Source organism: Photinus pyralis, unplaced genomic scaffold (genome assembly GCF_008802855.1).
Source record: "Photinus pyralis isolate 1611_PpyrPB1 unplaced genomic scaffold, Ppyr1.3 Ppyr1.4_LG8, whole genome shotgun sequence".
NCBI lineage: Eukaryota > Metazoa > Arthropoda > Insecta > Coleoptera > Lampyridae > Photinus > Photinus pyralis.
The window spans coordinates 8,096,012-8,108,490 of record NW_022170819.1 but is presented as its reverse complement, the minus strand read 5'-3'; the positions used below and the strand labels follow the sequence as shown (position 1 = coordinate 8,108,490).

General features: G+C 35.6%; 1 long non-coding RNA gene across 3 annotated transcripts; it reads right to left on the bottom strand.

Annotated features, from left to right (window-relative positions):
• Positions 1-3,770: 3,770 nt before the first annotated feature.
• LOC116179723 lies at positions 3,771-10,653 on the bottom strand. Of its 3 annotated transcripts, none has more exons than XR_004147019.1 (5): positions 10,609-10,652; positions 6,401-6,521; positions 5,484-5,700; positions 4,232-4,354; positions 3,771-4,178 (listed from the first exon to the last, which is right to left on the bottom strand). It is a non-coding gene; the product is annotated as an uncharacterized LOC116179723 (long non-coding RNA). The 3 variants fall into 3 exon arrangements; XR_004147020.1 differs by lacking the exon at positions 10,609-10,652 and adding an exon at positions 6,950-7,036; XR_004147021.1 differs by lacking the exon at positions 6,401-6,521 and having other exon boundaries at positions 10,609-10,653.
• Positions 10,654-12,479: the final 1,826 nt, after the last annotated feature.

Sequence of the window (12,479 nt, the reverse complement as noted above, 5' to 3'; positions counted from 1 at the left end):
TATGGGCGAAACATATTCAGTGATATTTTTTAACAATAGGGGTTTTACATACGTTGTTTTTCACTATCTCTACTTTTAATTAACAACATCTCTTTTAAAGGGCGCCTAATTTTGTGCAACTGCGTCCACAATAACTTAATATGACATTAATTAATTTGAATGTTGTTGCTTTGGCTTCACCGAAAATTAATCTCTCACGCTCCCTAAAGCTAAACTGTTACCGGAAATATAGGTACCAATTAACAACAATTTCTTTAGTATACACCGCACACGAACGAATAAAAATAAAGAAGCCAAAATTAATTAATATGACAGCCTGATGTTCATTTGTTTTAAAAAGTTATTTGGATTGCATAAAATGAGGCGGTCTTCTGAAGGATTTTGTCATTTAAAGGTAGACATTGGGAAAAACAATACGCGTAAATTCCTATGCCTACATCTTAATTGATATCACCGTAGGTATATTTAGGCCAGTAAACGGAAGCAATAAAAACAAAGGGAAAGATAAATAGGAATACATTCATTATTTTTAAGTTTGGGGATGGCAAACTTTTATCCTATCTCTTTTTGGTGCGTCACTTTGCATATAAATATAATGTAGGTACATGGTGAGGTGCCCTGCACCTGTTCGTTTAGCAATATAGAAGTTTATGTAAGATTATGTATGTATCTAATTCATTTTCGAATGAATCGCCAGTGAGAGCGAGTTGTGTGTGTCCCACTCGTATGAAACGAGTTTATATTCCACGTGTAAAGGGGTGAGTTTTGAATTTTGATTTCCTTTACAAAAGACGGGTATCCCATTGAGAAGTTTTCAACATTTTCTTCTGTATATACGTAATCTTTTGTTTTGAAGTTTTAGGGGTGAGAGGGTGCACTATTTTGAATTTATTACATATACTTTAAATGGAATTATTCCCTCGACTAGCCCTCTACATGAACATGTTTTAGTTTCCTTACGAATGTTCCATACCCCACAGAATCGTGCCAACTTCAATGGCCTTTTTTGTTCTAAAAAAAACTTGTGAGGTGTTAACGCTAAATTTTTTTGGGTGAGAATGTAGCACGGGGGGGGGGGGATAGTAAACAAAACTTAGTTTACCCTTTTTCGACCATCATCATTACCATCATGAAATGGTTCGAGTACTCGCATACTATTCCAGACCGCCCAGTTTTAGGTTTTTATGTAAAACTCTAAGCCCGAACAAAGAATTAGGTAATACGAGTATGAAGTAAATAAACGTAATTAAACAAATTGCGGTTAATAATGGTTTTTCTTTGACTACATCACAAGAAATTGTTAACAAAAATAAAGTGCAATGCTCCTATTATCAGCGTTAGCGTTTTGGTATGCAATAGCAAGCATCTTTGTTTGCAGCCCTACGGTTGCGCGTCACTTTGCAATAGGTTTTTGGAAATTAAAGGGGTCGTTTGTCCCTTACTTTGCTCGTAAATAATTTGAACTTTCAATTTTTTAAATGAATTGTTTCTCGGTATAGAAATTATTTGGGTTCACGGTTAGCTCTATTAAATTTTATATTTAGACTACACACGGAAAAAATTTGCTTCTCAGGGATCTCGAAATTGAAGCTTATTTCTTTTCCGGAATGTAGGAAATAAATAGAAAAACAAACATTTTCCCAGTCACTAATCGAATTTGGACACTTTTAAATTTCCAAAGTAGTAACAGACTATTTTTAACTAATGCTGAAACCCTCCTTGGCCGCTTCTTCTTTTGCTCCTGTGTACCAGCCACGGGAGCGATCTATTATGTGTTGGAGGTCGGAGTTGTCCATCCTTTGATAGATTTTGTCGGCCAGCGATCGGGTGTGCTGCGAGGGTGTCTATTTGCTGGTCCCTGCCTGATGGTGGTGTTGAAGACGAAGTAGGGGGCTCTGGTTATCGTGCGCAGCGCGATGGATTGTACCGCTTCCAGTGCGGTGGAGTTGAACTTCGAGACATACGCCTTCCAGCCTGCAGAGGCGTATATCAGCACGGGGCGAACGTAGCTCTACACAGGTGTACCTTCGTTCTTGGCGCCAGCGCTGGGGATGATAGTTATAGAGGGTACAATCTAGATCTTTCCCTCCGTCCTTTGGCGATCGTGTCGGCTACGTGTTGGGCGAAGTTTAGTCGCTTGGCGCTTCTTGTCTGATGAAAAACATTTTTGAAATCCCAACTCAACTCAATATGAAACTCCCAAAGCAACAATTACAAGAATTTCTTAGAATCCCGTCCTAGCGCCTTATGACTTCGATCGTGCCCTTGAACTCGAAGAATTGAGTTAAGGAGCAGCGTTTCCAAACTCGCAAGGAACTGAAAGAATTTGTCACAGCTTACCATCATTGGCAGCAAAGTTTTATGAAGAAAGTATTCACTTATGCGACAAATGCCTCTTCGTCAGGGTGAGTAACCTAGATGATACATTCTTTTTTGGTTTTTATCTGTATTCTCTTATAGGAAGTTTACCGGAAGTTAAAAAAATAGCCTTCTGTTCCACTTCGTTTGAGATCGTTCCTCGGAATACCGTAGTGCAATTACTACAAATGGATTGAGCACAGGGCGTTGGCGAAGGCGTTGGTGTCTACCTATATATTCGATGGTGGGCCATCTGCATTACTACAGGAAAGACCACTTGTAAGTTAAGGTAGACAACTTTGTTTCTACTACATTACAAGGGTAGGTACTTCCTGAAAAGGGATGAACATTGCTTTCTTTTATTTCCTCCCTTCCTAAATAAACTTCACAATAGTACATAATACCAAGGGACTAAAGTGTGCGTTTTAATCCCCAAAGGGGCCTCGTACTTCAATAGGTATTTCATCGCAGATAATGTGCCATTTTATTGACTTTTTGTAAATAAATAATGCGCGAAAATTTTTGGAGTAGTCATTTTTTGGTAAAGTGCAAAGGCTATTCTTGCCTATAAATTAGGATGAAAAACGTATCAAGTGTCAAGTGTCAAGCGTCAAGCATCAAGTATCAAGTGAGAAGCTTATGAGATTTTAAGAGAGATTTAAAAAAAGTGATTCAAAAAAGTCAGGAGAGATCCAAAAAAGTTAGTAGTGAATCAAAAAAGTTAGGAGTGATTCAAAAAAAGTTAGGAGTGATTCAAAAAAGTTAGGAATGATTCAAAAAAGTTAGGAGTGAATAAAAAAGTTAGGGGTGATTCAAAAAAGTTAGGAGTGATTCAAAAAAGATAGGAGTGATTCAAAAAAGTTAGGAGTGATTCAAAAAAGTTAGGAGTGATTCAAAAAAGTTAAGAGTGATTCAAAAAAGATAGGAGTGATTCAAAAAAAGTTAGTAGTGATTCAAAAAAGTTAGGAGTGATTCAAAAAAAGTTAGGAGTGATTCAAAAAAGTTAAGAGTGATTCAAAAAAGTTAAGAGTGATTCAAAAAAGATAGGAGTGATTCAAAAAAAGTTAGGAGTGATTCAAAAAAGTTAGGAGTGATTCAAAAAAGATAGGAGTGATTCAAAAAAGTTAGGAGTGATTCAAAAAAGTTAGGAGTGATTCAAAAAAAGTTAGGAGTAATTCAAAAAAGTTAAGAGTGATTCAAAAAAGTTAAGAGTGATTCAAAAAAGTTAAGAGTGATTCAAAAAAGTGGTTCAAAAAAGTTAAGTGATTCAAAAAAGTGATTCAAAAAAGTTAGGAGTGATTCAAAAAAGTGATTCAAAAAAGTTTTTTGATTTAAAAAGGAATGTTTCAAAAAAATAAAAAAAAATTTTAAACTTTTTTATTGTATTTCTCAATAGTTACATTTGTGTAATTTTTAATAAAGTTTAAATATAGATTCTCTTTTTAATTAAAAAAATTTCGTTTACTTTAATAGTTTTCATTGTTTTTTTGCTGGGGGAGACTGTCTTGTGTTGAACTAGTGCCAGCTGCCAGCAAAGTGCAGTTAGGGCAGTACAATATTATTCTAGAGATGAACAAATGTAATAAGTTTCTTTTTTTGTATTACAAAGATCTTCTTGTAACAGTGATAACTTAAAAAATAAATAACTTGATAGGTACGTATATTTTGTTCTCAATTGAAGCTACTAGTACTTAGTGAAACACCATAGTCACTTTGATTGACTACTAGTAGCTACCTTAGAGTAATCCTCGATGACGGATGGACCGGAATGATGATGACAGCGCCGAATTCGAAGTGGTGATGGTAAATAGTACTCACCCCTACAACAATAAGATTATCCAGTAAACGTGTAGACAGGATTTCATTGTCCTACCTAAGAATGTTGGTCTTTGTTGACAACTGCAGAGTTGACTAGTTCCTTCGGTCTTCGCATCGGAAAAGTGTCGTTGTTTTAGAGAGCTAGCGATGGAGGTAGGTACTTACTGCTTAAGACCGGCTAAAAAGTGAAGTCGGATTAGAAAAGATCTTTTGATGGGTAAGTATATGTATCCCAAAATAGCTGATATATTTATGAAATAAATCAGATCAAATCAGTTGAATGTGGCCTGTAGAATCCATAATTTCAAACAGTTCCAAGATTGGGCTACTAGATCAAAAGTTACAGCCCTTAAAATTTTCTTTAGAAATTGGTTTCTAGTCCATAACTTTTGATTGAGAGGTCTAATCGAAAAAGTACGATTCGTTTTGGATTCTACGCACCAAAATTAATAAGAAAAAGTTTTTTCCCGAGAAATTTTGGTGTAGTCGATTTTTGGTGAAAAAGGAAGGTTATACACTGCCTTTTTTTGAGGCTCTAAAAAAATTGTCTTAGATCGACCGGGAAAAAAACATTTTCTTATAGAATGTGGCCTGTAGAATCCATAATTTCAAACAGTTCCAAGATCGGGCTACTAGATCAAAAGTTACAGCCCTTTGAATTTTTTGTCGAAATTGGTTTTTTGCCCATAACTTTGATTGAGACGTCTAATCGAGAAAGTACGAATCGTTTTGGATTCTACGCACCAACATTAATAAGAAAAAGTGTTTTCCCGAGAAATTTTGGTGTAGTCGATTTTTGGTGAAAAAGGAAGGTTATACACTGCCTTTTTTTGAGGCTCGAAAAAAAAATTGTCTCAGATCGACCGGGAAAAAACATTTTCTTATAGAATGTGGCCTGTAGAATCCATAATTTCAAACAGTTCCCACATCGGGCTACTAGATCAAAAGTTACATCCCTTTGAATTTTTTGTCGAAATTGGTTTTGTGCCCATAACTTTTGATTGAGACGTCTAATCGAAAAAGTACGAATCGTTTTGGATTCTACGCACCAACATTAATAAGAAAAAGTGTTTTCCCGAGAAATTTTGGTGTAGTCGATTTTTGGTGAAAAAGGAAGGTTATACACTGCCTTTTTTGAGGCTCGAAAAAAAAATTGTCTCAGATCGACCGGGAAAAAACATTTTCTTATAGAATGTGGCCTGTAGAAGCCATAATTTCAAACAGTTCCCAGATCGGGCTACTAGATCAAAAGTTACAGCCCTTTGAATTTTAATAATTTCCATAAAATGATTAACGTTCGACTGTACCTTACTTTCAGACTTGCGGTGAGACGACCCTGGTGGATGTTGCGAAGATGATTTTACTGGACAAACGGGTGCCAGATGTCCTTTCTTATTGCAACGATCACAAGAATAGTCGCGGTACTTGCAGTCTTTTGCCATATGGATTGATCGCCCACAAACCGTCATTTACCACGTAACTTGTGGCGGCTACCGGAACTGATATGATGAAGGTCGGGTTCCCCTATAATAAATTGTCCAATCACTGTTTTTGAAACTAAATTCTGGTAAATGTCCAACACTTGCGGCACTGACAGCCATTGTTTAACCGATGCACAATTTATTTGTAAATGTTAACAATATCCTTTAAAAACCCTCGTCGCGAATTTTGTATTTGAACGGAGCCAGAGAAGGAAACAAACATGTTACTCTACACAGCGTTTATTCTATACTGAATTGTACGGGGAAGTCCGATATCAATTTTGGGAAACAACTGGGAAACTTTCAAACTTTTTTGAAACCTTTAATTTTTTGAATCGCTTTTTGAATTCCTTTTAAACTTTTGTGAACCACTTAAACTTTTTTCAAATCCCTTAAAAATTTGTTTGAATTTTTTATTTTTTGAAACTTGAATTTTTTTGAATGTATTTTAGTATTAAAAAATTGACTGGACTAACAACTTTTTTGTATTTTGCAGACATGGTTTCCTTACCGCACTTTTCGCCGTAAACTTCCACAGAGAAAAAGATGACCACGAAGATGGCGTTAGAACAATAAAAATATATTTTTAAGTGAATATAATTTAAATTGTGATTGAAGGTGTACACTGTGTCTTTGTTAATAAATTTTCACCATCAAAACTTTACTTTACCACTGCTCTATTTCTACAAAGGGCAACCAAAGTGATGATGAGAACCCTATATGAAAATGGAGGTAGAACACACCTGTGTATTTGAGCAACTCCATTTTGAATTAGAAACCTCCATATGACAACCTTTTCTAACGACTGGAAAGTGGCACCGGGATCGATTCGATGGCCTACCACCCCATCTCAGGCATCTTGGCCTAAAATTAAAATAAAAATAAAGATGTAGGTAATGGAAGTACTTGACGCGCCTGTGTATTCCGTTCCAAAGTGCTGTTGGGTCGGTTACAGCCCCTTGAATTTTTTAACGAAATTGGTTTTTTGTCCATAACTCTTGATTGAGACGTCTAATCGAAAAGGTACGAATCGTTTTGGATTCTACGCCCCAAGATTTATAAGAAAAAGTTTCCCCAGAAATTTTGGAGTAGGTTTTTGATACAGATGACGCCTGAGATGATGCGTCTTTTCGTTTGATTTAGTTACATCTAAGCACACATTTGGATTCATTTACTGTTCAATGTCTCAAAAGCAGTTTGGTCGCATCAGAAGGTCAGTTTAAAATAAGTAATGTCTGGAAAAATCCCTTTTGATGTACCTACTTATTTGCAAGAAAAATGTAAAAACTTACCCTTTACACGTGGAATATAAACAAGTTTCATACGAACGCAGCACATGCAGCCGCACTTACTGACGATTCATTCGCAAATGACTAATATAAGTACCTACTCGTACATACATAATCATAACTGTAATGGTGATAAACAGGTCACCCGAACACGTGCCTAATTATCCTTACATACAGGATGGTGCATCAAAAAACATCCACTCTTAGGAACTGGGGAACGAAGTGGTTTTCACTAAACGTGTCACCACATCAGATTATTTAATTTATTTAAATTAAAGTTGTGAAGCAAACATTATATTGCTACTGAAACGCACAAAATGGACAAAAAACCGATTTAAAGAAACGGCAAATTGAATTTTGTTTGTAACTTTTAATGTAGTCGCAAAATCACGAAAATTTTAGATTACACAGCCCAAAATATACAAGAAAATTTCCTCTCCCGGTCGATCCGAGATTCCAGCCGTTTTCCGACAAAGTTTGGAGGCAAGAGTATACAGGTTGTTTCGCGTAAACCATTACGTAAAAGTTTTCAGATTCTCCTTGACACATTAAAGGATATTCATTTGCTGAATTACATTAAGATCCACTATTATCATTTATGTAACCCTATTTTGTTAATTGATGACATACTCTAACGACCATTGCAATGAATGGCATGAAAATTGTATAAATATATAGCATGCCTATAGTAATGAACCATTCATTCCTGTACGTGTACGATCACCAGAAAAGGCCGAAGTGTACCTGCGGTAGGTGGGCTACAAATTAAATCAGCTTCGCGGTCTAATAAGAGAACTATAAAGTAAATTATCATTGCAACAAACAAACATTGTTTGAAATAAATTTATGACCGATGAACATGTACGAACGTACATTACTCATTGCCCGACACGCGAAGTTGCTATTTAAGTAAAGTAACCGATAACTTCAATTTTACTTATCTATAGAAATAATTTGATATCTGAAATGCCGAACATGAAATTCGGTCATAAATTACGCTACCATATAGAGATGGAAGTTAATTTTTTACAAAGTAGCTATATTTAAGGATCGAAGTTCAGGACTTGCAAACTTAAAATAATCTATTATAGAAAGTTTAGCAAATTTCGTATTCTTGTCGCTAAGTTTTCTACAATTAAAACCATTTTAATCCACTAAAAGACTTTCGGAAATTAATTTTTTCTCCCCGCACGAAAAAAGTTTATTTATTCTAGAAACTTTACACGTAAGTCGATTTAGTGAGAGATTACAACTTTTTATGAGAGGATAAAGTTATTGATATTCCCAATATTTCGATACACGCGCAACGGCGGTAGGATTTAGATTTTCGGGCTTAATTCTATAATGTGATTCAATTCGCAGAGCTCCACAAAGACGTTAATTTCGCAAATGCCAACATGAACAAAAACTGGGATTAACTTGGATTGAAAGGAGTATGGCGGAAATTTCGTATAGGTACAGTTAAAATGTGCAGGAAATTTTGGGAATGTTAGTCTGAAATATCAAATTGGGCGATTTAATTTTACTGTGAAAGTTTTCCATCATAAGGATTTTTCGAAATATGACGCCTTGATTTGAAGCGTTACTTCAAAGAATTGTGTTTGCTCCGAAAGTTGAAGGTTCACATTTCAAGTTGGAAATTTAACCCCTATAAGGTTTGCCGCAGTTGATGTTTGAAGGTTCAAACGTGAGCACTGCATCGTCGTCACTTCCGAGTGATTGCAATTTCAAGCTGAAAGAACCTCAACACTTCAAGCTGAATTCTCGAACGTATCAACTCTGAACCTTGAGGTTTAATTAAATTCTGAAGCTTAACATTTAAATGAGTAGACAATTTTGGAACGCCTGGGAAAATAAGGATAAAAGTATCGTTTACCTTAGCGTAAAATTCCAATTCCAAACAGTTACATGTGTGTTAAAATTCAGACCATTACTTTGGACTGTGTGCCTAAATGAGACGCCATGATTGGGTCGAAAATTAAGTTCCCCACAAATTCGCCGTTTAAAGGACAAAACGCAGTGGTTTTATAAAAAGAAAAAAAAAACAAATTCCATTACTTTGGACCTTATACCAGAAACTGACTGAAACTCTTTCTGGCAATTTAAAACCTTACAATAGGAAATATCTCACAAACAAAAAATGGTCAAAACCGTTTCTAGGATAGAAATGGACTTGAAACTTTGGTGTCACTTTCAAGTCGAGGTTGCTAAAATGCTAAAACGCGTGTGGTGCTTGTTTTAGTAACTATTTTAGAGTTACGTTTCAAAAGAATCCAAAAACAAATCTTTTAAGTACAAAATTCATAGAAAAACTTTAGAATTTTAAAAAATCTCACACAGGACTACAATCTACAAACCGTTTATTTTAATATGTTATCAAACTTACAAGAAGCAGAAGCATCAGTAGTAAATTTTGGAAATGTCTAAGAAGTTTTCAATACCTATTTGGGAAATGTTCGAGTTGAAACAATAGTTATTTATTATACAAGCACTTTAGTTTATAGCAGAAGCCATATGAATCATTATAACACTTCTGAAAATTCTGTAGTTGTTAATAATATACTCGTATGCTATATAATATATAGGATTGCTCGATCACGAAATTTTTTCAATTGCATTTCATTATTCATATTATGTTAATTCTAATAGGTCCAAATGGATTTTGTAGTTAGGTATTTAAATTAGAAACACGTCTACAAGTCGATAAATTCTTCTTCAGTGTTTTGCTTATTGAAAGTGTCGTTCGTGTTCTTCATCTTCCATGAAAATTACAGCTAAATCAGTTATTGCAATTGCATTGTTTATGACACTGGCTAAAATGAGCGCCAGTTGAGTGTAAAATGTTATAACACTAAATGTAAAAACAACTTAGCGAATTATAACATTCAAGTCTGACAGCCAGATCCGTTGGTGGTCATATTAGGGTGGGGGCACCATCACGATTAGGGATCAGGCAAATCCTATATTATATATCATCCTTGGGTATTCAATTTAGACATCAAAAATAGCAAGTTTTAGTTTCTCCCGTCGTTTCCATGGAAACAATATTGTATTCTGCTCTAAACTTCATTTTATATAGTGTTCCGCGTCCCATTTTGAATAAAAATGGCAAATGTCATTGCAATGCACAATGACTTGTTTCACTTTATTTACCTTTGTGTCGTTAAAGTGATCACTATCTACTCTTACTGTTAAAAAGATAGACTTAGGTTACTTATTCAAACGTATTAAAATTTAACATCTGCTTTGGAATAATTTTTATAATGTACATGTATTCGAATTCGAACAATCTGTTTGATAAACCTCACATGGAAAGGAACCCAAGAACCGGTATCTGGTGACTGATCTATTTCTCCACTTTTGCCAAGGCCAATAAAGACGAATGAATTTACTGCAAAGTCGAAAGTGAACAAGAGGACGCCTGGTTTGCGGCTGTTGTCGCACAACATGGCGATAGTTTCTGACCTCGTGCTTGAAGTCCCACAAAACTAGGGTTCAAATCACGATGCCAGAGTAGAAGTTAAGTTCGAGGTTCTGTGTAGTGTATGATTGAGGTTTAATTAATTAACTTCAAAGAAAATTGTTAGGTATTATAAAAGCGGAAAATAAAAACCCAATTAATGAAATAAAAGCTACGGTAAGTAATTAATTGAAGTACTGACCGTGATCAAAGACGGAGCGAAAAATAGCTTGCGCACGGCGTAACTGTTAAATGAAAACTGATTTTGCGACGTGGATGTTTCCCACAAAATCAAAAGTGTGAGGTCCTTGACCGTGCGTCGCATAATGCGATATCAACAACCTTGCAAAAGTTCTCCCAATTATTTGATATCGAAAACACTTTACCGTTGAAATTAATTACCCATGCTACCCCGCAAACGCACCATTAAAACAATAGTGACGGAAAAATTATAATTACGAACTTTTTGATTACGGGTTTACCAATTACGAAGTAATAAGAAATGTACCCGACTAATCTGCAAGTAGAACGTGATTTCTTTTACGGGAAAAGTGAAAACCCATCTTGTATTTAGAAATGTTAGAGGTTCAACACTTTGGAGCTTGTATTCTTGAAAGTGACTCACGGGCATTACGTTTGGGCCGAAAATTTGGGGCCCCAATTTGAAAATATACCGGTTGTATGGAAAGGAACATATTTCGTCTGTTTGAGATTCATATATCCTTATTGGATTATAAAACGGTGCTTTTGAGCCGAAGCTGTCCCAACATTTCCTTGAGTAGTGTAGGTACCACAACTTCTCTGGTGAAACTCATTGGAACGTTCCATGAGTTTGAGGTTTGGAAAGGTTTCAAGCTTGAAGCGTTGTTTCCAATTTTGGACCGAACGTGCTCAAAACTTTGAGCTGTATTATTGTTTGTGGTACAAGCAAACATAGCATACAAACTTGAAAAATCGTAAGGATTTGAAAGAAAGCTCCAAAATGTTGGTTTGCATGTACCTTAATTTTGCAATGAGGAGCAGTGGTTCTATAGAAGTTGGGAAAATTGTATATGTTTCAAGTTCAAGCCATCACTATAGACTCGATATAGACCACTGCAGTGTTAGCGCTTTTATGGGCCAATAACGTCTTACTTTTTAACGTATAGGTGCCCTAATCTCCTCTAGAGATAATTATTGCGCAAAATGTTATCTGTTTGAAATTCAAGTTGGGTATACTGTTGACTATACGCTTGAAAATCACTCAATCTTATGGTTTTGGCGCTGTGCTTCGACCAAAAGTGGTTTTACGGAATTTAACTAAGATTGTCGTTTATATACGAGAGACGAGAAAAAAAGACGCCTGTTGTTGAAGTTCGATGCCGAACCGCTGTAGAAGTTTAATTTCGCCCAGTTTTGTGGCCGACTACGTTTTGAGTTGAAGAAGAACTGCAATCAAATTCAAGTTTTGTATTTCGTCTAAACTTTACTACGATTACGTTACGCCAGACAGAAGAAGCTGAAGGACCAAGTTTGTGCGTGTCACGGTTCATCAGGTGTCTGTGGTCTCAATTAGTATAATTAGTTATTTGAGTTTACGAACCTTATTTGGATATTTTGTCTAGAAGAAGAAAACTGTTTCAGTTGGTAGTTTATTGTAATATTGTTCTGAGCATTCATGTCCATTTTAACAGGATTGTACCTATTTATTTTATCTTGTGTGTGTAAAATAAAAATTATCTGTGTAATTCACGCAAGTTGTGTGTTAATTCGAAGTTCAAACCCTAATTCATTATCCGACGGTTCATGTTCAAATTACGACTAATTTGAGTGGATTCTAACCCAAAGTCCATTTTTTGTCTTAAGGTCAAAGTCAAAATTTAGTTAGTCCGTTTGGAATTGAAGGATTTTGAGCTTGTTCGCTGTCTGTCGGGAATAGAAAACCGAACTGAGGTCAGGATTGAATCATTTTTCTGTATGGAATGAGGATCTGTACCGGGAAAGTTATAATTCTGGAGCGAGCTAGGTTTGAAGCGTTTTATGTATGGTCCTTTTCGCCGGTTGATTTAATTTGCTTGTTAAACTTAGGAGTAT